The sequence below is a fragment of the Erpetoichthys calabaricus genome, chromosome 10 (assembly GCF_900747795.2).
Source record: "Erpetoichthys calabaricus chromosome 10, fErpCal1.3, whole genome shotgun sequence".
NCBI classification, from domain to species: domain Eukaryota; kingdom Metazoa; phylum Chordata; class Cladistia; order Polypteriformes; family Polypteridae; genus Erpetoichthys; species Erpetoichthys calabaricus.
The window spans coordinates 91,404,850-91,430,548 of record NC_041403.2 but is presented as its reverse complement, the minus strand read 5'-3'; the positions used below and the strand labels follow the sequence as shown (position 1 = coordinate 91,430,548).

At 36.1% G+C, this 25,699-nt stretch overlaps 1 protein-coding gene across 4 annotated transcripts in view; it reads left to right on the top strand.

The window, feature by feature from the left end:
* nol4lb (nucleolar protein 4-like b) overlaps positions 1–25,699 on the top strand; it is a 310,443-nt gene that overhangs the window by 147,835 nt on the left and 136,909 nt on the right. Inside the window, exon 1 of one of the 4 annotated variants that reach the window (XM_028811588.2) lies at positions 29–189. The exons of the other annotated variants lie outside the window; for them this stretch is intronic. The gene's annotated coding sequence lies outside the window, so the exon portion shown is untranslated. Of the gene's footprint in view, positions 1–28; positions 190–25,699 lie in introns of those variants that run through there. 4 annotated transcript variants of the gene reach the window in all.

Sequence of the window (25,699 nt, the reverse complement as noted above, 5' to 3'; positions counted from 1 at the left end):
CTCTGGCCGTGGGTGACGTCACCAGCAGTGAGTCCCGCCTCCATCTTCGGGGCTGGATGTCAGTTTTAGTCTCCCTACGCTGTCCTGTCTCCCAGATTAGCAGGATATTGTTTAAATATTAAAACACGAAAAAGAAGGAGGCAGGCGTTGCGGTCTTCAGATAACCCTCCGAACCAGCAGCGCTAGGAGGTAAGATCACTCGTCGCCTTTTTGCCGTATGACACGATCTGTTTGCTTTTATGCTCGTTAGCTGTCGTTGTGAGCGGCTTTATTATTATTTTGTGCCTTATGGAAAATAATGTTGGACTGTGAGGTTGACCAGCCCTCTCTCCCCTCCTCTCTCACCCATCATGGCCCCCTCCCCCTCGCCTCTCCTCCTCCTCCTTTAAGCCAGATCCTTGATGGTGGATCAGCGTCCGACAGTTTCGGATGGAAAAACAAAATTAGATCAACGTTCATGATAGTTCTAGTTTATAACGTCTTGTAAACTGCATATAAACACCTGCGTTATGTTCGAGGCTAGGAGAGAGTTTACACTCCAATTCTACACGCTTCTTGTTTGATTTGTTTTTGAAGTGGTTTTGATGTAGGACACCTAATTTTATTAAACCAGCTATACCAAAAGTGCTTTAAATGGATGTCGGCGTATTGGTTGTCCACAAAGCTAGTGGCACTTAAAAAGTGATGCACGTGTTGCGGGAGTTCTTATATGAAAAAGACCCCAATTGGCGAATGCCATCGGGCAGTTGTCCCATTTTCAGCGTCTTAAGATGTTTACAAATATTACTCTTATATTAGCTAGAAATGGCCTTGTAGTAGCATTTTAAATAATCTGCGTGCGCGTGTAAATAAAACACCAGATTTGGGCGATGGAGAGTTGAAATACGCCTTTGCTTTATCACATGGTTATATTTATAGGATTATAAGAAAGTAATCTTTATTGTAATGTTCATTTTAAAATTTGTGGACAATTGCACATTTTAAGTAAGATAATGTGTAACCTCCAAACTGTCGCGTCTCTGCTAATCTCATGGTTTATTGTTACCTTGTGATTTTAGTGCCCGTTGACTCGTTTTTGCTCGGGTATGGGACAGCTATTTACATATTTTTAATGTAAACTGTTTTACCGAAAGCTAAACAAACTGACTTTTATTAAGTCGTCAGTTTATTTATTACAATTCCGTTACATTGACAATATAAAAAGACAAGTGACACGGGCTGATCAAGGTGTGCGCGTGCGTGCGCACCATCAATTTACCCCTCGCCCCCCCCCCCACCCCACACACATAGGCGGCAAATGCGCAGGCGCCGCTTTTAAGACTCCGTTTACCTACTCGTTTCTCTCCATTCCACATTTATTTTAATTGACTTTCATAATAGGTGACTTCTTCTACTACATTCTTTATGATAGTGAATTGAATGCGTATACTGCCGGTTTTTGACACGTTATTGCTGTTAGATGCTATCTTCCCTCAAGCACAAAGGACCCCAGTAAGCAAAAAGTGGTGATCGATAAGCTGTATGCAATCTTCCCGGCGGACACTGTTTTATTTCTTATGTTTTGTGTTTCTGAAATATTTACTTCAGATTCTTTTAAGCAGTTGTAACGGTATCCTCTTTATCCCTCAGAACTTTCTAAGACTAGGATGAACTTGACAAAATAGCATATTAAAGTGATCGGAATATTGAAACCTGTGATATAAACCATTATAAGCTGAGAAGACTTTGTACAGGTTGTATTTCAACTCTCATTTTTCTAAAAATGTAATATCAAGGAGCTACTTGATTGTGAATACAGTCCCTGAGATTTAAAGTTTTAATATTCTTGAAATTTTGACCCAGAAAGACAATTTAGACACTACAGTACTATAAGATTTCTCAAACACAAAATTGATTTAGGTCACGGTCACAGGGTGTTGAGTCTATCCAGCAGTGTGTGTAAGACAGAAACATTGTCCTATCTGTTGCTGACCCCATCCATGCATACATACTCAAATGGCATCAAATTAGAATCATCAGTTAACCTAATAAACATGTCTTTTGAGACATGGGAAAAACCCAGACAGGCACACTGTATTTTATAATTTAAAAAAAATATATTGCAGATCCTTTTTTATACAGATCCTACGTGACTTAAATCACTTATCAAGCTCAATTTGAGGAATCAGAATAGTAGATACCATACTGCTATTCATGGCTGCTTTTATTGCAGAAAGCTTTAAGGAGTGCTTGGCCTTGAAACTGATTTGCTACTCAGCAGGCAGTGTGCCAAAGCAATTAAAACACTAATAAAGTGTTGGGTAATATTGTAAAGGATTTTATGCTTTAGCTTCATAATGTGTTAGTGAAACAATATTTGGAAGCTGTTTGCAGTTCTGGTCACTATGTTAAAATAGGTACAAGAAACTGTACAAAGAGGAGCAAACAAGTGCATCCTTGGACTAAAGAGCATTTTATAGTCCGTTTTGAAGTGTTACCAAAAGCAGTATGGGGAACATAATAAAGGTGTTCAGTAGGCTTATACAGTATAATTCTTTGATTTGGATTGTGATTCACATACTTGAGGGTACTTTCAGACTACTTACAGCCTCAGTACTGTAAAATGCCCTATTTAGATTCAGGCCCAGAACTAGCTGATCATCCCTCATATGTGCGTATATACACTTACAGTATGTGTATGTATTTATACATACACACATAGTGGATTCACAAGCAACACTCAGTACCCCTGAATGACAAAGCAAAAACATGATTTTAGAAATTTTTGCAAATTTAATAAAATTAAAAAAAATAACATTGACAAAAGTGTTTAGAGGGTTAGTGGATTCACAAGCAACACTCAGTACCCCTGAATGACAAAGCAAAAACGTGATTTTAGAAATTTTTGCAAATTTAATAAAATTTAAAAAAATAACATTGACAAAAGTGTTCAGACCCTCTACTTAGTCTTCAGTTTAAATTATTCCAACCTGATGTCTTCTTGGATATGACACAATATGTATGACACAACAAGCTTCACACACTCAGATTTGAGGATTTTCTGCCATTCTTCTCTGTCGGAGAGCTATTTTCATGTCTTCCCAGAGAATGGGTCCAAGCCTGGGCTGTGATTGGGTATATATTCACAAAGTTGACCCAAAGCCACTTCAGCATTGTATTTGCTTTGTTGTTTGGGTCTTTGTCCTATTGGAAGGTAAACCTTTGGTCCAGTCTGAGGTCCAGAAAGCTTAGGAGCAGGTTTTTATTAAGGATATCTGTGTACATTGCTATGTTCATCTTTCCCTGAAACTTGTCTAGACTCCCATTCCCTACCACTGAAAAGCAATCCCATAGCGTGATGCTGCCACCACCCTGCTTCACTATTGGATTGGTATTGCACAGGTGATGAGCTGTGCCTGTTTTCCTACTAATCATGGTTTCATCAAACCAGAGAATACTTTTTTTCACATAATGAGAGTCCTTTATCAAGCGGGCTTCCATCTGGTCTTCACTGAGGAGAGGTGTTTACCTGGCCACTTTATCATAAAGCACAGATTGGTAGACTTACAGTAATGGTTGTCCTTGTTGAAGTTTCTCCCATCCCTGCACAGTTTCTCTGGAACTCAGCCAGAGTGACCATTGGGTTCGTGGTCACATATCTTTCCAGGACATTGCTCAGTTTAGTCCGGTGGACAGCTCTAGGAAGGGTCGTGGTTATTCCACCTTTTAGGAATTCTAAAGGGAACTGTGCTCTTCGAAACCTTTTGTGTGGTGGTTCAGGTTGCTGTTTTCCTGTATTTACTGCCGTCTCTCAGATCAGATACTTCCAGATTTCCAGTTACTGCAGTGCTCTTGCATAACGTTTCATCTTTTGGACATCAGGTGGGCTGTAATTATACTCCATCTTACGAACTGGCCATTTTTGAATGCAGATACTAAAATCCTGACCATTCCTCTCTGTAACAGTCTTCACACAGTTGATCTATTATGCTTTCTACTTAGGGTTTTTCTGTTAAATACAATATCAGAATACAGAGCGGAGAAGAGAAACTTTGGGTGGGTGGAGTGTATGTCTGCAATGATGCTGCCATTTGTCAAGTTCCTTAATATTTCACATTCAGAAATTGTGGGCTTGACAGGTTGGCTTTGGGTGGCTTGATGTTAGTTTGTGTTTCATTTTTTTGTTGTTACTGTTGGGTTGGGAGATTCTTTGTGTTTGGTTTTTATATATATGTTATCACAGGATTTAATCATGATAGCAAGACTCAGGGTTTGGGTGGTATGAGGATGGTGGAGACAGGTTGCTTGCTTTGTATATTCTTTCTCTCCTTTTTTAGTACTCCTTCTTTCTGTAATGCCAAACCTGTCAATAGTTTCTTGAAATGTACAAGGCCTGAGTCTTAATACTAAAAGATGTAATGTGCTTGATTATGATACTGCATTTGTTCATAAAAATTAAAATGCTCTCTAAGGATGTTGCAAGACTCTAATAGTCATTATTTTGTGACCACCTCTGCTACTTCTAAAAGGCTTGGTGTTTCAACTCTGATGCATTGTGATTTAAGATTTTGCTACATTTTGACGGAAATAACTCAGAAAAAAATTCGGTTTGTTTTGTTTAAAGTCCCAACACCTTACCCAGCAAGTTTCTAACTATTTACAGCAAAGTGCTGCATTTTAAAGGACTATGAATTAATTGTGGGCATGGGTGGAAATTCTTTCATGAATCTTTTGCTTGATAAATCACCCATACCCACTGGCCAGCATATTCCACAATCAACATTCTCTTTATTCAGATTTGTTGCTGACTTAAATCTGATTAACACTTTCAGATTGCTTAATTCTTTTTCCAAGACCTATTCCTTCTTTTCTCCTCACCATTATTCCGCTAGGATTGACTATATGCTAGTCTTCAAACCACTGGCATTCTATTCTCCCCTTCAAATTCAAGCATTGAATCTGCCACATTATTTGATCACTGGGGTGTTTTCTTTGTACTTAATATCCAGCTTCTTCCAAGTCATTCAACTTATTAGCATTTCATTGCCCCACTACTTTAGAAATACAACACCTACTCTTGTGCTAAACTCTCTCCCAAGCTGGTAAACGTTGTTGCTGTTACTGTACTGCTGATTCAGTGCAAGATGCGGCCTGAGTATGGAAAGGTAATCCAAGGGCTACTATACAAGACTTTATCTGGACTCACAGACAGAGAAATTCTAGAATGAGAAAACCATCTCTAATCCCTTGAGAATACTTTTCCCAAGGTGGATGGATCCAGATTATATTTGACTAAGTAGGCTGCTTGTGATTAAACTAAGATGATGCAATACTTTAGCAATCATCCTATCAATTAGATGTATACCAGCAAGCCAAGCCAAGAATGGCAATCACTTTCTGTTCCCTCTGATACTTGGAGGGATGAAATATCATGGAGGGTGGGTGCGTCCTGGGAAAGTTCATGCAATGAAATAAACATAGGAGCTGTGACTCAGTTGTAGGCGCCTTCGTTTATTGTTTTTATCCATGCAGTCTCTTTTTTGTTTTTCTATGGCTGTGTCGTCAGCGAGAAGTTGGTTGCTGATGGCGGCGGATTCGCGTGCTGAAGTGACCATGGTGGCAGATCTGGGCATGGAGGGCTACATTACTAAACGAACGTGGTATATGCGGTAGTGTGGGCGGTCGTGTTCGGGTGGCTGTACAACCTGGCGTGCACGCCTTACCTCAGGTTTAGTTCACAGGTCGTAGCCATGGTAAAGTTTTCATTTAATTAAATAAACATATTTGTACTAAAGCGGTTTCTTTGTGTGGGCGCCTTCGTTCATTGTTTTTATCCATACGAGCTTGTTTACAGGTCGTAAACATACGGGTTCGTATTTGTATCACTAATGGTTGAGCTCCTTCCATTTGGAGCCGTGACTCCTTTGCCTCTGCTGTGTCAGAAGCGCGTTGTGGGCGCGTTCGTTCATTGTGTTTATCCATACGGGCTCGTTTTGTATTTCCGTTAGTTGAGCTCTTTCATTGTGGAGCCGTGACATCTTTGCTTCTGGTGTGTCTGAAGCGCGTCGTAGGAGCCTCCGTGTATTGTTTTTATCCATGCGGTCTCGTCTTTGTTGTTCTGTGGCTGTGTCGTTAGGTAGAAGTCATTTACTGTTAGGAAGCATACTCCAACTTACACTGACTGCTGGCACAGTGGATTAGAGCAGGTGTAGTTTGCAGGTTGTGGTGTTTGGGCACCACGCACTGACTCTGGGAACTACGGGCTCAGTTTTGTATTACAAATCGTTGAGCTCACAGGTTGTGTTGTTCGGGCGCCACCTACCGACTCTGGGAAGCCGCTGGGTTTGACTCTGGGGTGCTGTGGCGTAGTGCGCAAGCGCGTCAGTGCGTCCGCCGTCCGTGCATAAATTAAGTACCGGTAATATAGATCAGGCACTATAACCAATAACTCCATGCAGATAAGCAATTGTTTCTGTGAATTTAACTGTGATGTTTTTTCTAAAGACCCTCAATCCTTCCAGTCTTATTTTCAGATCAGGAAGGAAGCCTTGAATTCAGTTTAGGTCCATAATTCACCAGGACCTGATGAACTGCCATCTAAGGTCTGTTGAGCTTTCTGGGGACAGCCTGGCTTCTTTGTATCTACAAGTGTTGAATTATGCTAAATTTGCCTCTCAATTAAAACTCTTATCAGAGCTCTGCACTTTACCCCATTTTTAAAACAAGTTAAAGATCTCATTTATTGTGCTAGGTATACCCTACAACTAGGAAGTTTTTTTTCGTCATCTTCTCCTATCATACTCTGCTTTCCCTGACAGTAGGCTTCCAAAAAAGTCATTTTGTACTGCGCTCTAATTGGCTGATATTTAGCCCAGAGGCAACTTGACTGAAATTCTTCTTTAGTTAAATAATATCCTTACAAATCTTTGCTCACCACACTTTTTAGATCATACCCTGCTTGGTGCCTAATGAGGCTGTCGTACAATGTAGCTGCTCGCAGATGTATTACTGAGGATGTCATTTTTGGATTATTAAATATAATTGTCAAATTGTCACCGAAAAGAAACTAGATTTCCACCTTTTGTACATGACAATCAGCTTGCTCTTAGTATGTCCTTAAAATGCCAAATGAGGATGTGGTGTAATTGACCAAATCAGTTACTTTCCATTGCTTATCATTACACAGAATGATTGGGTATTATGAATGCAGTGAGAGGAAGAAACAAGGTTGATGTTGAACTCTGTAAGTAGGACAATTAATCCAAGCAGGCAGCACACTTAAAACTGTTTTTAGAATGCCAGTTTTTCTCCAAATTTAATCAGTTGAAATGCAATGTTTGACCTAAAATGGTGAAGAAGTAAGCAGTAAGCTGCTGGAGGTTTGAATTTAAAGTTTATCTTAGCAAAAACTGAAAAAAGGACATTTCAGAATATTAGAATTGGTCCTTCTTCAGGGAACAATTAATAGGTTACAACTTACATATGTTCTGCAGCAATTAAAGAAAATTGAGCCTTGCAAATTGAAGCTAACAGTTTGTGCAGTTGCCCCAACTTCTGTTGATTACTTCAAAATGCTCAGTCTGTCTTAAAGCAGAGTTGGAACAGACTGTGTTACTACACCCTCTGCACCCCATAAAGTTGTAAATTCCAGTGATAATGGTAAGAAAATGACAATTTAACAAATGAAACAGAGACAAAGGATTATTACCCTTAGAAGTGTAGGCCTTTCATTGAGAAAAATTGCAAAATTGTGTCAGTGAATATGATGTCCTACACAATCCAAAGGCAATTGGAAACAGGAAGAAACGGATAGGAAGAGATCTGGCAAATCCAAAGTCACAACCCAGTCAGAAGACAAGTTTGTGAAGATCACCAGCTTGCATGATAGGTGCCTCAAAGCACAACCACTTCAAACACAGCTCAACAGTGGTCAAAAAAAGCAAATCTCATAAAAACTGAAAAAAGTGAGGTGTTCTAAAACTTTTGACCAGTAGTGTATGCACATCAGTAAGTTCTGCTATTTTCAGTAAAGTGTGAGAATGATAGAATGATTTAAAGTGCCTTGAGCATGGGAAAGGTGCTATGTAAATAAAATATTATTATTATTAGAGCTGTGATTTTAGTGAACTGCTGTACTTCAATTATCCACTTTATTACCAATGTTACTACTACTTTACAGTAAAGGTCAGTAAGTCATTTTCCAACCCACTATATCCTAACACAGGGTCACGGGGGTCTGCTGGAGCCAATCCCAGCGAACACAGGGTGCAAGGCAGGAACAAATCCTGGGCAGGGTGCCAGCCCACTGCAGGACACACACACCCACACACCAAACACACACTTGGGACAATTTAGGATCGCCAGTGCACCTAACCTGCATGTCTTTGGACTGTGGGAGGAAACCGGAGCACCCGGAGGACACCCACGCAGACACGGGGAGAACATGCAAACTCCATGCACGGAGGACCCGGGAAACAAACCTAGGTTTCCTTACTGTGAGGTAGCAGCGCTACCACTGCGCCACCGTGCTGCCCTACAGTAAAGGTTTCATAATAAATATACCAGAAGAAGCAATTAATAAAATCTGTAATACCCTTTTCTAGTTGACCATTCTTCAGGTAGAATTTATTTTTCCAGTACATGGCTACAGGATCAGATAATATAAATTTTGCAGGTTTCATTAGAAACCATCCAGGTTTTTTATGACAGAAAAAATATCTTGTGACAAAAATATGATGGTGGAAGAAGAGGAAAAATCATTGCTGCCTGCTGGTATCTAGTACCTATGTCTTTTGGCCACTTTATAATACAAAATATTGTTTATTTAATGGAAGTCTGCTTTGGCAGACTGTAAAACTCGGATCCGGTAAATAGCTTTGCTTTTTAAAAGGTTATCATCTATTACAAACTGACAAAAAATCCTTTGTTTTAGAAAATGTTTCATATATTCTGTAAGAGTTTTCTGTGCTGTCAGCAAAGTGGTCTAATGTTTTTGGAGTTTGTACAATTTGTTCTTACTACTGCAGCTGTGTGATCACCCTACTTCTTACACAGAGGTTTTGGCAGCACATTAAAACCCAAGTTGATGTACTAGTGTGAAGATTGTTTTTAAAGATTCTGACATTTTATGCAGTTGGTGATGCCTGTGACACCACTATCAATCCTCTTCTGAACTTCCAAGTGCATTATTTATTTGTGCTGGTTTGGCAAAGTGGATACAAGTAAAAAGATGGATGTGATTTTATTGTTATGGGCCTCTGGACTCAAATTATCCTGAAATGTTGTCTTATATTAGTGCACATATATTTATAAACATTACAGAAGCCAGTATCAGTAACATCTTAATTTCCTTTATTTCTACACACTGGAAACTGTAGAGGGTTATAGTTTCTACATAATTTGGCTGAGTATGATAGGGTGCAATTGTGTCTTTAACAGATATCACACTGTTGATTGTTTCCTTAGTCTTAGAACATGGAGTGGTAATTGTTTCATAGCTGGATCTAAGTAAAGTAAAGGTTATAATAATTCTCTCATTTCCTTGCAGTAGTAAAATGTGGCAACCAGTCTACAGTAAATAAAAGCATAAAGAAACTCAGTTTATTTAGCTGTGTATAAATATTTACAAAATATCTATCAACAATTATTAGGTTTATATATAGTGTAACTGTATATATACACAGGCACACAGTAGATTCTCCAATTCAGGATCACAGTGGAGATGGGCAAAAGTAACTCCAGGTGTAAAACAAGAAAAAATGCTGGACCAGGCACCAGCCCCTTCACTGGGCACATATAGCTCTGGTTTGGGGGCAAATTAATTATAGAAGCATCTGAAAACACAGGCTTTGGAATGGTAAACGGATAAGAATACAAAAATTGGAAAGATTTTTCTAAGTTGCTCTGTTCTGAGCTGAGATGTGGAAATGTTTTCCAGTTAGCATAAAATGTGTTTGTTTTGGGTAATAACTTTGGTACTAACTTTATAAATGTTAGTACAATGTTTGTAGCAGTATGACCTTTTTTAATAGTTTATGTAAAGTTGGGATTGTTTTGGTGTTTGAAGGCTGGTGATAATAAAGTGGGATAACAGGGACATATTTTTGATCAGGTGCTTTGCATAACTTAAGATGAGTAATTAATAATGAGAATCACATTTGTTTTTTTTGTGTTTCCTGTGATTAAAATACACATTTTCAACAAATCTGCACTTTTATTGCTCACATGTCACTACACTAATTTAAGTAATTGACAAGGCTTCTTAAGATCATTAGATAGATAAATAAAAATCCAGGATCTAGGTAAAGAATGAAATAGCCTTATAGTTAAGCCTTATAGTTAAATTCTTTTGTAGCAAAACATTTACCTTTATATTTCCATTTATTTTATTTATAGTCCTTTCTTTTGAAAGAAAGTGTCCAAAAAGTAGTTCTGCATTCTTTCTGAAACATCATCATTATGAAGGACACTTTTTAACTTGGGCATCTCTTGTTATTATTATCCCAAATTTATGTGAGAAAAGACTGATGTTTCAGTATTCTAAATATAATATAAAAATAAAATGCTTTATTTATTCTTTAATTTCTCAATTGTAAAATGTATATTTTTTATAATATACCAAGTTCTGATTAAGACGTTTTTCAAATAAAATCTTTGTCTAACTTGGTTTGACTTGTTTTTTGGAAGCACAAGTGTTCAAGGTCAAGTTAACTGTGAACTGATTAAAGCAACAACTAGAGCAGAGCCATTGATCCTGATCAAGGATCTATGAAACTTCAATGTGCAAACCTTGTATTACCAAGGTTTTGTTAATATCTTTTAATGATCCTACTCATCCTCTACATTATAAATTCCATTGTAGTACTAGGGTGTTGTACCGTGTTAGCCATTATGAATGTAGAGAAAAGCCAAGCAAAATGACACCTTTTATTGGCTAACTAAAAAGATTACAATATGCAAGCTTTCGAGGCAACTCAGAAGGGGCCTGAGTTGCCTTGAAAGCTTGCATATTGTAATCTTTTTAGTTAGCCAATAAAAGGTGTCATTTTGCTTGGCTTTTCTCTAAATTCCATTGTAGAAAGTGTTAAAATCCTGCAATGTGGAATACAAGCAGGTTAACTAGTTAAAAGTATAGTAGCTCAGCAATAACTGAAATATATTGTATACATTTTGAAGAGATTGTGAGTTTAATTTCATATTTAATTCTTTTTTTTGTTTCTTACTTTTAATAAACTTGTCCAATTTAATTTACCTTATAGGAAGCTACAAAGTTTACATTTACCATAACCTTGACATATCAATTACTAAGTTAGACTTAACCTTTGTGGAACTTGACCCGGACACAGACAGGCAGACACGTTTGATTTACCCCACACACCTTTATTTTGGTGCTCCATAATATAAAATATCACTCACAGACCCCCAATACCCCACAGTCCAGGCCAACACAATGCCTTCTCTCTCTCTCTCTCTCTTCTTCAGACTGCCTCCTTCTCTCCTCCAGAGACCTCGTCCACTCTTCCACCCGACTCAAGTCCATCTCTGAAGGGAGGCGGCCCCTTTAAATAAGCACCCGGATGTGCTCCAGGTGTGTTCCCGGCAATCTCCCACCGACACGCCCCAGTGTGGCGGAAGTGCCGGCTGTCTCCCTGGAAGCACTCTGGGTGTCCCTGTTCCTCTTCCCCCCAGCACTTCCTGGTGTGGCAGAAGTGCTGAGGTACAGGGTCCTCCAGGTATTGGGGTCCCTCTGGCGGTGACCACGGGCCCCTACAGGGTTGAGCTTCTCAGCTCTGTACCCGTGGCCCCCAGGACGGTCGCCCCCTCGAGGTCTGGAGGAGGCACAAGCCCTCCTCCGGTCTTTTCGGGTGTCCCGGCTGGGTACCACCCCTATCCGGGTACCACACTTTAGTCATCTGTTGCACCACTATCTCAGTGTTCTGTCTTATCCCAGTAAGTCTACATGTTAATATTACAGAATATACTTTTAATGCTCCGCTGGATATGGATTGAGTAGGATTGTTTTATTTCCTTTGAAATGTATAGTTGCATGTGGAATTAGTCATCATTTTTGAAATTTGCAGTAACAATTTAGGAATCATTTTATAATCAAGTAAAAAGCAATGGACATTGTCTGTTTAAAGTATTACAAGTAGATTTACTAAAACTAGCATCAGATCTGCTTTTTTGTGCGATATGTTCCTAAAAAGACTTTTGTGTGTTTCATTTTCCCACACACATTCCTTGTGCATACCATCTAATGCATTCAGCAGACTGGAGCAGTGCTGTAGATGAAGCTGAGAGGAGCAGTACAATTTTTCTGAAGTTTTTCAAACTAGTTAATTTACAAAGCACATTTCACCTTGTAACTACTAGTCACAAATTAATATCTAATAATATGTATGAAAACAATCAAATCTACAATACAAAATATTTAAAGATTTTTTTCCAAGTAGTGAAAATGGTCTGAAACTATGTGTTGTCTTTACAATAGGAAATTATTTTTTCTAGTGATGGACTAACCTTGAAGAACCCAAGGTTAGTCACTGTTATACTGTACCATTATACTGTGCCTAACTGAAAGAACAAAACTATATTACTTTAATCATCATTGGTTGGATCAGTAATTATCTGAGATGTCTTCATGTTTGATAAGAACAGGATGCAGCAGAATTGTCTATTAAAACTGCTGGGCATGTACACTTCCTTACCTGACCACAATTTTTTCTATTTTATAAACCGCCGAAAGTGTAAATGCATTTCAACAGTGCGTGTGGAGCGAAAATTTGCCTTAATGAGCCATTGATACTATAGCTCTCTGACCTACATTACCGCTTACAATTTTACATTTCGGATATAGTGCTTTGACCACTGATTTTTAAACAAAATCTGTGTGGCTTTCATTTCGTAAGTATGTGCAGGTTTATTGATTTCCAGTAAATCTTTGCCATTTCAACAAAACAATACAATATGACCTTATAATAAACAAAGACATGAGAAGGCAGTTTACAGCAGAAATCCTCAATATTCTCCATCTTATATTGCAAACAGTAGGGACCCTGTGAATAGGTATGTGCAAGTCTCCAGAGGACTCCTGATCAACAGATCTCCTCCTTCCCCAGCACACAGTGTTGGATTTCTTTTCATTGACCAAATGAAGACACTTAATAGTTAAGTTTGGTTGATGCTGTTTAGGGGTATGAAACTGGTGTAAAAGTGTAATCTTTTTAATGACTTCTTTACTGCTATTGCCTTAAATTCACATTGGGAATGTCTGGGAATAATCCCTCCCAAACCTAGTTTGAGTACATGTCTCTATTTGATGCTTATACATATAAGCTAATTGCATGGTAACATAGTCCTTCAATTGCAATTGCTGTAGGACAAACGCACAGTTTGTGTCCTTCTGACTTAGACACAACATTTCAACATGGTGTCTAAGTCAGTTGACATGGAAGCGATTTGGTGATTACAGAAGACTCTGTGTGTCAGCCAAAAAAATCTGTACTGGGTAGAGTTGCAGGCTATACTTTGCATTCTGAATTGGTTGGGTGGTTGAGATAACTGGCTTTATAAATATTGTATTTATGCTTTTATTCGCACCATCAACATTGTTATTTATAATTATAATATGAATGAATGTTTGATGAAACAAATATATACGTATATATATATATATATATATATATATATATATATATATATATATATATATATACATAGTATATATATATATATATATATGTATATACAGTATATATATGTATATATATATATAGTATATATATATATGTATGTATATACAGTATATATATATATATATATATATATATATATATATATATATATATATATATATATATATATATATATATCACGGCATTCGTAGTCTGTGTCACAATCTGATTGTATGGGTGGTTACTATATATATATATATACTAGGGGGCTTTGCCCCGCTCGCTTTGCTCGCCAACCCCTGTGTTTGGTTTTCCAGATATACACTTTTTTAAGATTTTTTTTTCTTTGAATTGTTGCAGTTTCATTAGTTTTGCTTTTATTTCAGAACTTATTTAAAAATAAAATTTGGAATCTTTTGAGTTCCAACATGCTGAATCTTTTAAATGAGGTCTGTGAGACATGTGTTTAATGACTTTGTACCATAATTCAGGATAGGTTTCTCTGTTTGGAATTTCAGCAGATAAAAAATGATCTACATCATCAGCAGTTAATAATTTTTTTTGCAAAGTAACCAATAAATGCATGTGAGGTAAACCCCGTTTTTGAAATTCTCTGACTTAAACTTCAAAGCCTTACAATATTTACATACTTCACACGTATCACCTATGGCCATATATTCGATCTCTATTCGCCTTTTTGTTATTCTCCGAGTAATAATTTCTCTTTGTTTGCGCTAATGCAATCTTTACTTTTTTTGTTTTGACATGCTTTTGTTTTTTTCTGCTTTCATATTCTGTAACTTGCTCTGCATGTGTTTCAGCACCTACGTTTTTTTTGAGTCTTTTGAATTCCACTGTTTTCATTATCTATAACCTGCTCTGCATGTGTTTGGTGGCCCCCTTGTTTTTTTACCTCTTTATGATGATTTACTTTGTTTTATACTCTTGTCTTTTATTTCTGACCTCGCTTTGTCCTGCTATTTTTTCAATTACACCTGGTCTGTGATGATTATTTTCACTTTTTTTCGAGTAATAATTTCCTTACTATACTTACTAATAACCATACATACAGTTAGGTCCACAAGTATTGGACAGTGACATGATTTTCATAATTTTGGCTCTGTATGGCACCACAGTTGATTTGAAATTAAGCAATCATTATGTGATTGAAGTGTAGACATTCAGCTTTAATTTAAGGATTTTACCAAAAATATCTTATGAGCCGTTTAGGAATGAGAGGCATTTTTCTGTATGGCCCCCTCCATTTCCAAGGGGCTGAAAAGTATTTGGACAACTAACATAATCATAAATATAATGATCATTTTCCATATTTGGTTGAAAATCCTTTATTGTCAACAACTGCCTGAAGTCCTCAACCCATGCAAATCTCCCAAATGCTGGGCTTCCACACTACTTATGACACTTTGCTAGGTCTTTTCTGCAGCTGTCTTCAGTTGCTGCTTGTTTTTTGGACTTCCTCCCATCAGTTTTGTCTTCAGCAAGTGAAATGTATGTCCAGTTGGATTGAGGTCAGTTGATTTACTTGGCCATTGACGAATATTCAACTTCTTTGCATTGAAAAGGACTTGGTTTGCTTTTGGAGTATGTTTTGGCTCATTGTTCATCTTTTCTGTGAAGCATTATCCTATCAGTTTTACAGCATTGGGCTGAATCAGAGCAGACAGTTCAGCCCTATACATTTCATAATTAATCCTGAAACTTCTGCCAACAGTCATATCATCAATACACACCAAGTTACTGACTTCCATTCTCAGCCATGCATGATAATGCCATAAAAGTGCATCTGCCATGTTTCACAGATGATGTGGGACTCATCAGATCATGAGCCGTTTCTTCTGTGCTCAGTATTCTTTCCAACATTCTGGTGAATATTGATCTTAGTTTCCTTTGTCCAAAGAAAATTGTTACAGAATTGGACTGGCTTTTAAAAATATTTTCTGTCAAAGTCTAATCTGTTCTTCTCATGCTTGAGGTTTATCAGTGGTTTACATCTTGTGGTAAACCCTCTGTCTTTTATTTCATGAAGTCTTCTCTTGATTGTAGACTTTGGTAGTGATAGGTTTATCTTTTGGAGAGTGTTCTTGGTTTGGATAAATGTTGTGAAGGGGTTCTTCATCAAGCACAGTTGTCTTCTGTGGTTTTGCAGACCTTCTAATATTGCTGAGTTCACCAGTGTGTTTCTTCTTTCTAAGAATGTACCAAATGGTTGATTTGACCACTCATAGTGTTTCTGCTATGTCTCTAAAGGGTTTGGTACACAGATAAACATATATGTCGAGGTAAACAGCAACACATAAATTAGCCTTACTAATTTTAATAAAAGCATAATATTGCATATATGGCCAGTTGACAACAACAAAGGGCAATCTTTAAGAAATTTAACTTTCAGTGGGTCTACAGTCATTTATTACAGGCAAAGTTGCAGTCTTGCTGCTTACTCAGTTCTGGCCATTCTGTAAATTAATACACACATGTTGTACCCCATGTTTCACTTTTTACTGTGGTGCACATATTGGGTCTCTGTTCTTAAGGTTTTTCCTCATAAGCACTACCTAATTTAAAATACTATTGTCCCAAAGATAAGGAAGTGGAACAACAAAAGTAAAAAAAAAAAAAACTCTGTTGTGAGATGACACAATCTTTGTCCTCTGGATTCTGTAGATGATGTGGCTCCCTTCCTAGCTCAAGCCTTTATTTTTCTGTTCTTACTGCCCTTAGGCTTGTTAGGGTGAAATATGTACTGAGGAGGCTCATCAGTTGGTTTTTGTTTTTTCACTCGTTGATTCTGAATTTTGCACAGATCAGTTGGATTTTGTTTTTTCACTCGTTGATTCTGAATTTTGCACAGCAGCGTTTTTTCCATTGTTAGTAGTTACTTTCTCCTAATGTTTGATAAGTCATCTATTTGTAATGCTGGGAATAACTTCTGACCCAGCCATATCTGTTCTTGTAGTTTTCTTTTGATGGTAGACATATTAATCCCACAGTCCGTAAAAAGTAAAACTTGTTTACAGTATTCCAAAATATTGTGTAATGTTACTGCTTCTCTCCAAAAACAAAATGGTGGGTTTTTGGAATTGTGTTATCAGTGGTTTCTCTAGATTTTAAATAGTGTTGTTGGTGGTCCCATTAGTGGTGCACTAACATTGAGAAAACCCAGTGTAGATGAAAGGTTAAGTATCTGTGATGGTATCAATGTATAAGGAAGCCGGAACTGTGATAAATACAATCACACAAGTGAATATTTTGAGGTGAAGGTGGGACCTCACGAGGGATCTGTTCTAAGTCTGTTGACTTTTGTGATGCTGATGTACGTGGTGACCGGAGACTTGCTTGAAAGATTGCCAGGTTAGCTCTTGTATGCTGATTATCTCATTTTGAATGATAAAAAAGTTGAAAGTAAAATGAAGCAGATTTGAAGAAGACATTGAAATGGAAAGCTGGTTTGTAAGCGAAAGGCCTCAAGATAAATGAGAAAAACACTAAGGCATTGATTGGAGGTGAAGGTGCAAGAAGATGTGGAAAAGGTGGGTGCATGACAATTAAACCTATTTATAAAGCACATTTAAAACAGCAAACAGCTACACTAAAGATGCTGTAAAATTCAACTGTGACATAAAAACACTGAATAAATCTATGCTAATATCTGAAAAAGCACTAATGTTATGTTTTTGATATCAGCTAGATCTAAAAGTACCAGTTCTATAGACATTCTTATTAGTAAGTGGAAATGTTGACAATGTACAGTAGTTATTTTGAAGAAAATGGGGAATTCCGATACTTAGGAGACTTGCTGAATGCAGATAGAGGTGTGAGCACAGAAGTTACGGCCAGAGTGGGAGGTTCATGAAAGAAATTTTGGAAGCAGTCCCCAAAGTTCTGCTCTGACATTGAAAGGTAAAATTTATAATAACTATGTGAGTAGTAGTCTGTTCTATGGGAGCGAGTGGACAGTCAGTGTTGTGAGAGGAAGACGTGTATAGTGTCATGGAGTAAGACTTGGGGTGGAGGGCATAGGTGTTAAACTGAGGAAATGTAAACTAAAGTGATTTGACCAAAAGACAGAGGATGATTGGATGAAGAGGTACACTAAAATGGAAGTAAAGAGGATGAGTCTAAAAAGGAGGCCAAAGAAGAAGATGTCTCACCTTCAATAATGCCTTGGAATGGATGGTGGAGAAAAAATACAAGGACTACTGGCTAACCTTGGTAAAAATAGGTAATTGGCCATTAAACCAGCTATGATGATGATGACGATGATGATGATGATGCCTGGATTTGTGTGGTGATGTGCCTTTCAATATCAGCTTCATTGCCCTTCTACCTGATTACCTCAGGGTACTTGTTTTTAGCAACATGATCATTAAAATGTGCTTGTTATTGCGTCTCACATTGTCTGTTGATATGGTGATAGGCCCAATATCCCGATTGTTTTGCCTGGAATAAGTCAATGTAAAAAAGTGATAGTAATGTTTACAGTAATATACTGTATATTATTTTTTCGCATTTGTCTTTATTGTAAGCTACTCTTGAGAAAGCTCAGTGTAAAAGATGGTGTATGAAAATAATATTGACAGTGCCTTTATTTAGTCATTTATTTTAAATTTTTTGACAGTTTATTGTCATTTATTTCTTTTCAAGTCTCTTAACCAGTTATAGCAGTATTCACTGAAAGGAACAGAGGAGGCGGATTCTGCTTGATCTGACAATATTTTCTCATCTTTGGTGTGTTATAATGGCCAACATTGATTGTCAGAGATTATTACATTTCTTCAATGTACACAAAATATAAATCAAACAACTATCTAAGGCATTGTCTGCTAAAACAATTAAATATTAGACCTAGTGCTTTAAATAGAGAGAAACCTCTTGAAAATTGAATTGTCTATGTTGCATCCATTCATTCATCTTCAGAATTCACTTTTCCACTATAGGCTTTTATAGAACTGGTAGATACCAGGCAAAACCAGAACCCAGTTCAATATAGGATTTACACTGCCAAACAATTTACCTATTGGGAGTCTCAGATAAAACTGAATGGATCCCTTTGAACAATGAGAAGAATCTAGGAATGCAGGAATGTACATGGGAAGAACATAAAGCCAATCACACCAGCTTGCAATCAAATTCCAGTCCTGTGTCTGTGGGAGTTAACCTTTCACATTACATTATCATTGTGCAACACCTTCAGAAATGAAAACTGGATCTCTTAAGTGTTTTTAGAACACAAAGCAGTTGTCTTGGTGTTCGTAGAAATAATGTGATGGTACCATAAAAGCATATATAGAACATGCTTGGTTAAATTAAGCCACAGCTGGGTAGTGTCATGGTCCACATGTACATCTTAGTGGTGTTGTGCACAGAAATATGATGAGTTTGGTTTCTGGTTTCCTGAAACCTACGGAAACAGTGTCTCAATTCAGTTTTTAAAGCATTTGCAAACTTAATTAAACTCTGAAATGTACTTGTTTCCCTTTTCCCCCATTAACTTTGCTTTTGTTCTTTTAATCCCATTTGTTTTTGTTTAACTAATTATTATACATTACATAATACACAGTGATCTTGGTAGATGAAATTGAGTACATTTAAGAATTAAGTAATTTAGAAAAATATAACAGTAAATGCAATGAAAATGAGCTTTATTGTGAAGCACTTTTTTTTTTTTTGCATCAGCTCTACTTTCCTTTTGATCTGACGGGACTGTGCTTTTTTCTTTAGCTGTTTCAGTCTCTTTAAGATACCATAAGGGAGCAATGCTATTTTTAATGGGACCTTCTCAGTAATCTGTTTAATAAGAAATTTGTCATTCACACTTGCACAAACAAGCCTGCTGGTGTGATTGCATCCTGCTGTGAAGCTTAGTGTAATGTTTTGGATTAGACAGAAAATTCTGGCATCAGTTTAAGAGGAAGGCAGTCTTTTAACCCTGTCTTGTTTTCAGAATATAAATGACATCACACTCCATGTAACCTTGCATGACCACAGAAAAACAAATTCTTGGAAACCTAAGTCATTTCATTTCACAAAAGTAGGATAATGTGAGGTGCAAAAAACACAATAAAAAAAGGAAATGCATAGATTTGTAACTGTAGAGATGTAACTATATAGATGTAATGTTCAGATTATTGGTTGATGAGGCTAAATCACCCCTCATAAATTATATCCCCTTACAACTTTGTAAATTGTCAGTGTGTAACCTTTTACAGGCAGTTGATACAGTTAGGTTACCTTTTACAGGCAGTTGATACAGTTAGGTTAGTTTCTTGATCCTTCATTCTGTTTTTAATTTTTGTTTCTAATAGTTAATCTTAACGCCTGTAGTATGTTACTGTAGATTGATAACAAGTCTTGCTAAACAGAAACAAAAATAATTAAACCTTTTTGGTGTTAACCCTAAGCTTGACTCAGCTTCTGAATTCTAAGTAATTATGGTTAGACCCAAGTCAGAGTGGCGTTTAATGTGTGCCTTACAATGTAAAACCCAAATAACTCTTGGGACAGTATTTGCTGCCCTCTAATGGATAAAATAACATACTGCAAAAAATTATGAAGGTTTCTATGCATTTTGCCACTCTAAGATAACGCATTAATATTTATGAGTGGTCAGAGCCTCCAACCAAAACAATGGTGTGTAAATGAAACTGTAAAGCCAGCTTTTGAACAAACTGAAACTGAACATTAGCCAAATCAAGCAATAGTGATGACAATGTTAGTTTGTCATCAGTCATTGACACGGATAGTAAAACTGATGCATGTGGCACTGTACAATTGAGCCACCGTGATATACATGTTGAATTTCGTTCTGTAAAGGTTCACTATGCAAGTAGCTTTGTGGCAAAAATGCAAAATGATTGCTATCAAGTAGCAGGCTAAGAAGAAAGGTGTTAGTCCCCTAAGCACTGCTTATAATGCAACAGTGCCTGTTTGTTTCAGGGGAATTGTGGAAGTCACTAAACTTTGTGCTGTGATAGCTGTGCAATAGCAGAATGGGTGTGTCGCTGGTGCATATCTTGTACTGATATTCTGCCTTGTCATGGGCAAACAACAGAAAGCATACTATCAAAGTGTGCAAAGAAACACACTTCTAATGTTATGAGTGCAACATTGGGCTGTGCGTTGGTAACCATCTCAGAACAAGTCATACTAAAAACATGTACTATCTGCATCAATATGGCAATGGACACTAGATATACCTTTCTTACTGTATTTATGTTGATGCTTTAGCATTTACTTGTTTGTGTTACACATAATAGTTTTTCTTGCTAAAAAAATTCAATGTTTTTTGACTTGTTTTCCGGGATAAGTGTAACACTAATGAGGCTACTCGTTCCAACTTTTTAGTAATTGCTGTTGACAGTTAATTGTACTGTATGCGTGTAGATTAACTATTTTATGTCATTTAGTATACTCACAAAATTCAGTTAGCTTAAATGTTAATCATTTTCATATTAGCTTTATATAAATTCAAAAAGAGTTAATTTAAAACAGACAATTGGCTGATAGTAATATTTGGTATCATTGAAACAAAAAGCCCTTTAATGGATGAAAGAGCAAAGAGACTGGAATATAAAAGATCACTTTTGATGTGTGTATTTTGAGAGGATATAGACCAGATCCCTCCACACACCTCAAACTATGGTGATGGAAACACTAAACTGTCTAAATGGGCACTTGACTTTTTTACATATGTTAATGATTAGCCTTTAAACAGTTACACTTAGTTTAAACTGACAAATCTTATTGATAGCATAATTAATTTAAATTTGTGGTTTGAAATTGTAGTGTCTTGTTGCATTATAATGCTTAATATATATTTCATTTGAGACATGTTTTTAAATAGACACAAGACCATTTTTAAATTAACATCAGATCGTTTTACATCTGGAAGAAAAAAATGCAATGTATAGTTCTGCTTGGGAGAATTTTAAGGGAAAAAGTACAATGTTTGTTGCATACTATTTAATATTGTATAGAAATTCAAAGCATCACATATTCAATGCATATTACATAAAAAAACAAGCATGTTGCTTGGGAGGCTGAAGCATAACAATAACATATTGGTCGTCCTAGGAGAAATTGGGCTCACCAGTGATCAGAGAAAATTAGTTGGTGGATGCATACAGTGATAGAATCAGACATTTTACCAATAAATGTTACCAATAAATATGGTTTATAGAAAAGGCTTATAGCAGCTGATTAGTTAACATGAGCCATGGTAATACATTTAGGTGTACTCTTTGTACTGCTTCAAGTACAATAGATCAGGAAATGAAACATAACCAGTAAGCTAGCAAAGGATCAAATCAAAAATTCAAGACAATTTTTCATCTAAGCCAATGCGTGAAAATTTCAGAGTCAAAATAAAAAAGTTGATTTTTATATTACCAGGAAATCAAACTAAGCACTAAGTGAGAATGCTTTGTGACAATGATCTATAGGCAGCTCTTATTTATATTTTGACATGCTGATGATGTCATGTGCCGTGACATTCAGGCCCATACCTGCAGGTAACCATCATAGTGCCATAGCAACCATCTCATAAAAATGGCATCATGACAATCCAAATATAAAGGGGAACTAAAATCTACAAATACAATGTAAATACAAAATAAAAGTGCAAGTGAATAATTAATTAATATAAAGTAACATATTTTTACTTAATGTTAAAGCAAATTCTTAATTCCATATAATTCACAAATGTTTTGTGGGAGATTTGTCCTTTCATTATCTTATGTTATCAATCGTAGTGTCTCTGTTTTATTAATTGATCAAAGTAGATCTACTATCGATTATGAAATGTGATTCAAATCTGCATCACTATTTTTAATGCTGACTTTTTGAAATACACAACTATTATAACTCTAGTCTTTCTTAAATAGAGCAGTCTAGCTAAATACTTGTTAATTTTGTTTTACATTAGTTTTGTTTTACAGTTTAAAGATCATTCTCATATAGGGCTGGTATTAAGTTTTTCTAGTACAACATGAATATTTTTATATCTTGTATTAATATATCCTTAATTTATGCATAATGTGTATGCAGAAAAAGCAGTATACTTGTATATGCTGGCACATTAATTTTAATTAAGCAAATCTCAGTGGGTCTTTGATTATTTACAGTATTACTGCTGTCTGCAATGTACACTAGCTTAAATGTTTAAGGGGCACAAAGTTGACAGGATTACATCCTTATAGATGGTGTTCTATATAAGAGTAGTTCTTTCCCTTTCAATTGCACTTTGTCTGTTGGGCAGGAGACACAAGATGTGGAGCACATGGACATAACCATTTCAGCTTTCTTGTTGTCAGATACATACACTATACTGTATGTGATACCTTCATACTGTTTGCAAATGCAAAACCGCAAAATAGTCTCTGACACTCTACTACATTTATACCTGTGCAGGTGTGGAGCCATCAGCAGAATGTCAGAAAACCTCACTTTGGATCAAAATAATTCTTTTGCCTACTTTGGTACACTGTATAAAATATACTCTTTTTTATGATTACATGTATTGCACAAGATAAAAAGCAATGTTCAATAAGGAGGACTGCTAAACCAAAATGCATGGATGGCAATATTTCAGGAGTCGAAGTTAGGAGTGTGGTGCACTATTTATAGATCCAGGAAATGTTGAAGCATCTCTTTTCTGTATAGAACTTTAGACTGCATAAAACCTTTGGTACAAACATAAGGAAATGGACTTCAAGACATAACAAGGGCACATTTACTTGTTGCAGTGATTATAATTTTGGATCTGTTAATACATGTAGTAAGAAAGGTTGCATTTATAATACAGCAGACATTTTTAACTTGCTATAGGCTAGGTATAACTTCTCTGCATCCACAAGTAATGGGCCCTAACCCTGTGTAACTGATGGAGAGATTATCTGATAAGAAGGAAAGGTTTTCTTACTAGCTATAAAGTTTCTGTTTGGACGAGTCAGTGATACACTTCCACCTCCTAATCACTTTTCTTTTTAGAAACATAAAACAATGAACAGAATATTTGGACATAAAATACTATTATGCAGAATCTTGGATCATAAGATGTGGAAATATAAAATAGTAATTAAAGGTTCAACCAAGATGGTAGAAAAATATTTTCATGTTGATTTTTTTAACTACATACAGAGTAGCTAATTGTATTTTTATTATCTGTCTGGAAATATAAAATAGTAAATAAAGGTTCAACAAAGATGGCAGAAAAATATTTCCGTGTTGATTTTTGTAACTACAGAAAGTAGTAGGTAATTGTATTTTTATTATCTGTCAGTACTGAATTTTTAAATTACTAGGTTTCTTTCTCACATTGTCTAATAGTATGCATGATTCTGAGAAAATTTTATATTTTACAGCACCACATTCTTTGAAAACAAATAACAATAACACAATGCAACTGTTTTATGTTTTTAAACTCATTTTTAAGATAGTTCAAGTTCAGTAATTGTACTGCATATTTCGATTAGCACTCTTTGTTTGAAAATGACATCTTCTGGAATGTCAGTTTCTAACCTTACATTTACTATTCTCCCATTGCTTTTTCCATTCAAACTATTGCTTTATTTTTGTTTCTTTTTAAACACTCTTGTCTCTCTGGCAATGAATTAAACATAAAAAATCTACAGTATATCTGTTTTATGTGATTTAAAATCAGTGTGTTAGCATAGGTAGTCTCCATTTTAAATTAAAAATGTATTTTCATAAAGTCCTTTAAAAAACTCAAATGATAATAGTATCTAACTATGGAAATATGTGGGAATACTATATTTAAGAATATTCATAATCAATGGTAAATTCTTCTAAAATTGTTTTAATTTTGTAATTGTTTTTTATGATCTGTTGAAACAATTAGGGATGAGCTAGTTTTTATGTCAAATATATTGTCACATTCTTCAATAATTTTTTGTACATTCAAGCATAATTAGTATTTCCTACTTTTTGAATTGTTGTTGTTTCAAAAGGTACTTTTTAGGCCAGAATAAGCATGTTGTTTTTTGTCCTTTGTCCTTAGCTGCTCTTTTGCTGGTGTTCCTTAAGCAGAAATACTTTTTTTTGCCAAAATTAGTGTCTTGAGTAATGTCCTTTGTTCTTGTCAAAAAGTACTTTACATTTAGTTTAATTTCTATTTCTGCTGCACTCTATTCTTAGCTCACAAGAGAAGGCTGGACTACTTGCCATAAGCAGCAACATACACTGTACATGTTAAGTAGCCCAGCCCTAATTAACAAATAAATCACATAGGATGTCTTGGGCATAAACCAGTCACTCATTGATTTTTACATGTAATTAGGTGTTCAGTGTTAAATGGTTTTATGATATGACCAGATGCAGGTTCTTTTTCTTAAAGTGTTGTTTGTACCATTCCGGTGATGCAGAGCTATTGGTCCAATTCAATTCCTTTTGTTCTGAATTAGATGTCCACATCAGTAAAGGTACTCCCAGTAAAGGGTATAAAAAACAAAATGGGTCTTAACTCCTCAGCTGAATCTCCAAGAAGACACTTTTCATCACAGGGTAGAGAAGTGTTAAAAATAAAGTAAAAACTAAAGGAAATTTCTCAGTGCACATAATTTAGTTTTAGAAGTTACTGCATAACCAGTGTATATGAAGTAGATGCCATCCTGCTGTTGAAAGCAAGTGCAATTGTATTTAAATTTTAAACCAAAACTAGAAGTGTCTTTATAAAACAGTAACAAAAAGTACCAGTTTTTAAAATGGTGTAATGTAACTGAAATGTTTGTATTTCTTATAACAGATTGCTCCTTTTAAGTTAGCAAATGGTTTCAATATTTTAATCCAATATTTAAAATATCAAAATCTAATTTTTTACCTGAAAATGTTTCTGCATATGCAGACTAAATCACTCTGTGTGCATTTAGGTTGGACAGTAACAGCACATTTTTTTTAAAGCTGGTGAGTTCATGCTGGTGAGTCATGTACTACCTTCTTGGATCTAGAAAATAAAGGCCTGGAGAATGTCACAGGGTGCCAATACAACACAGATTTTATCAAGAAAAAACAAA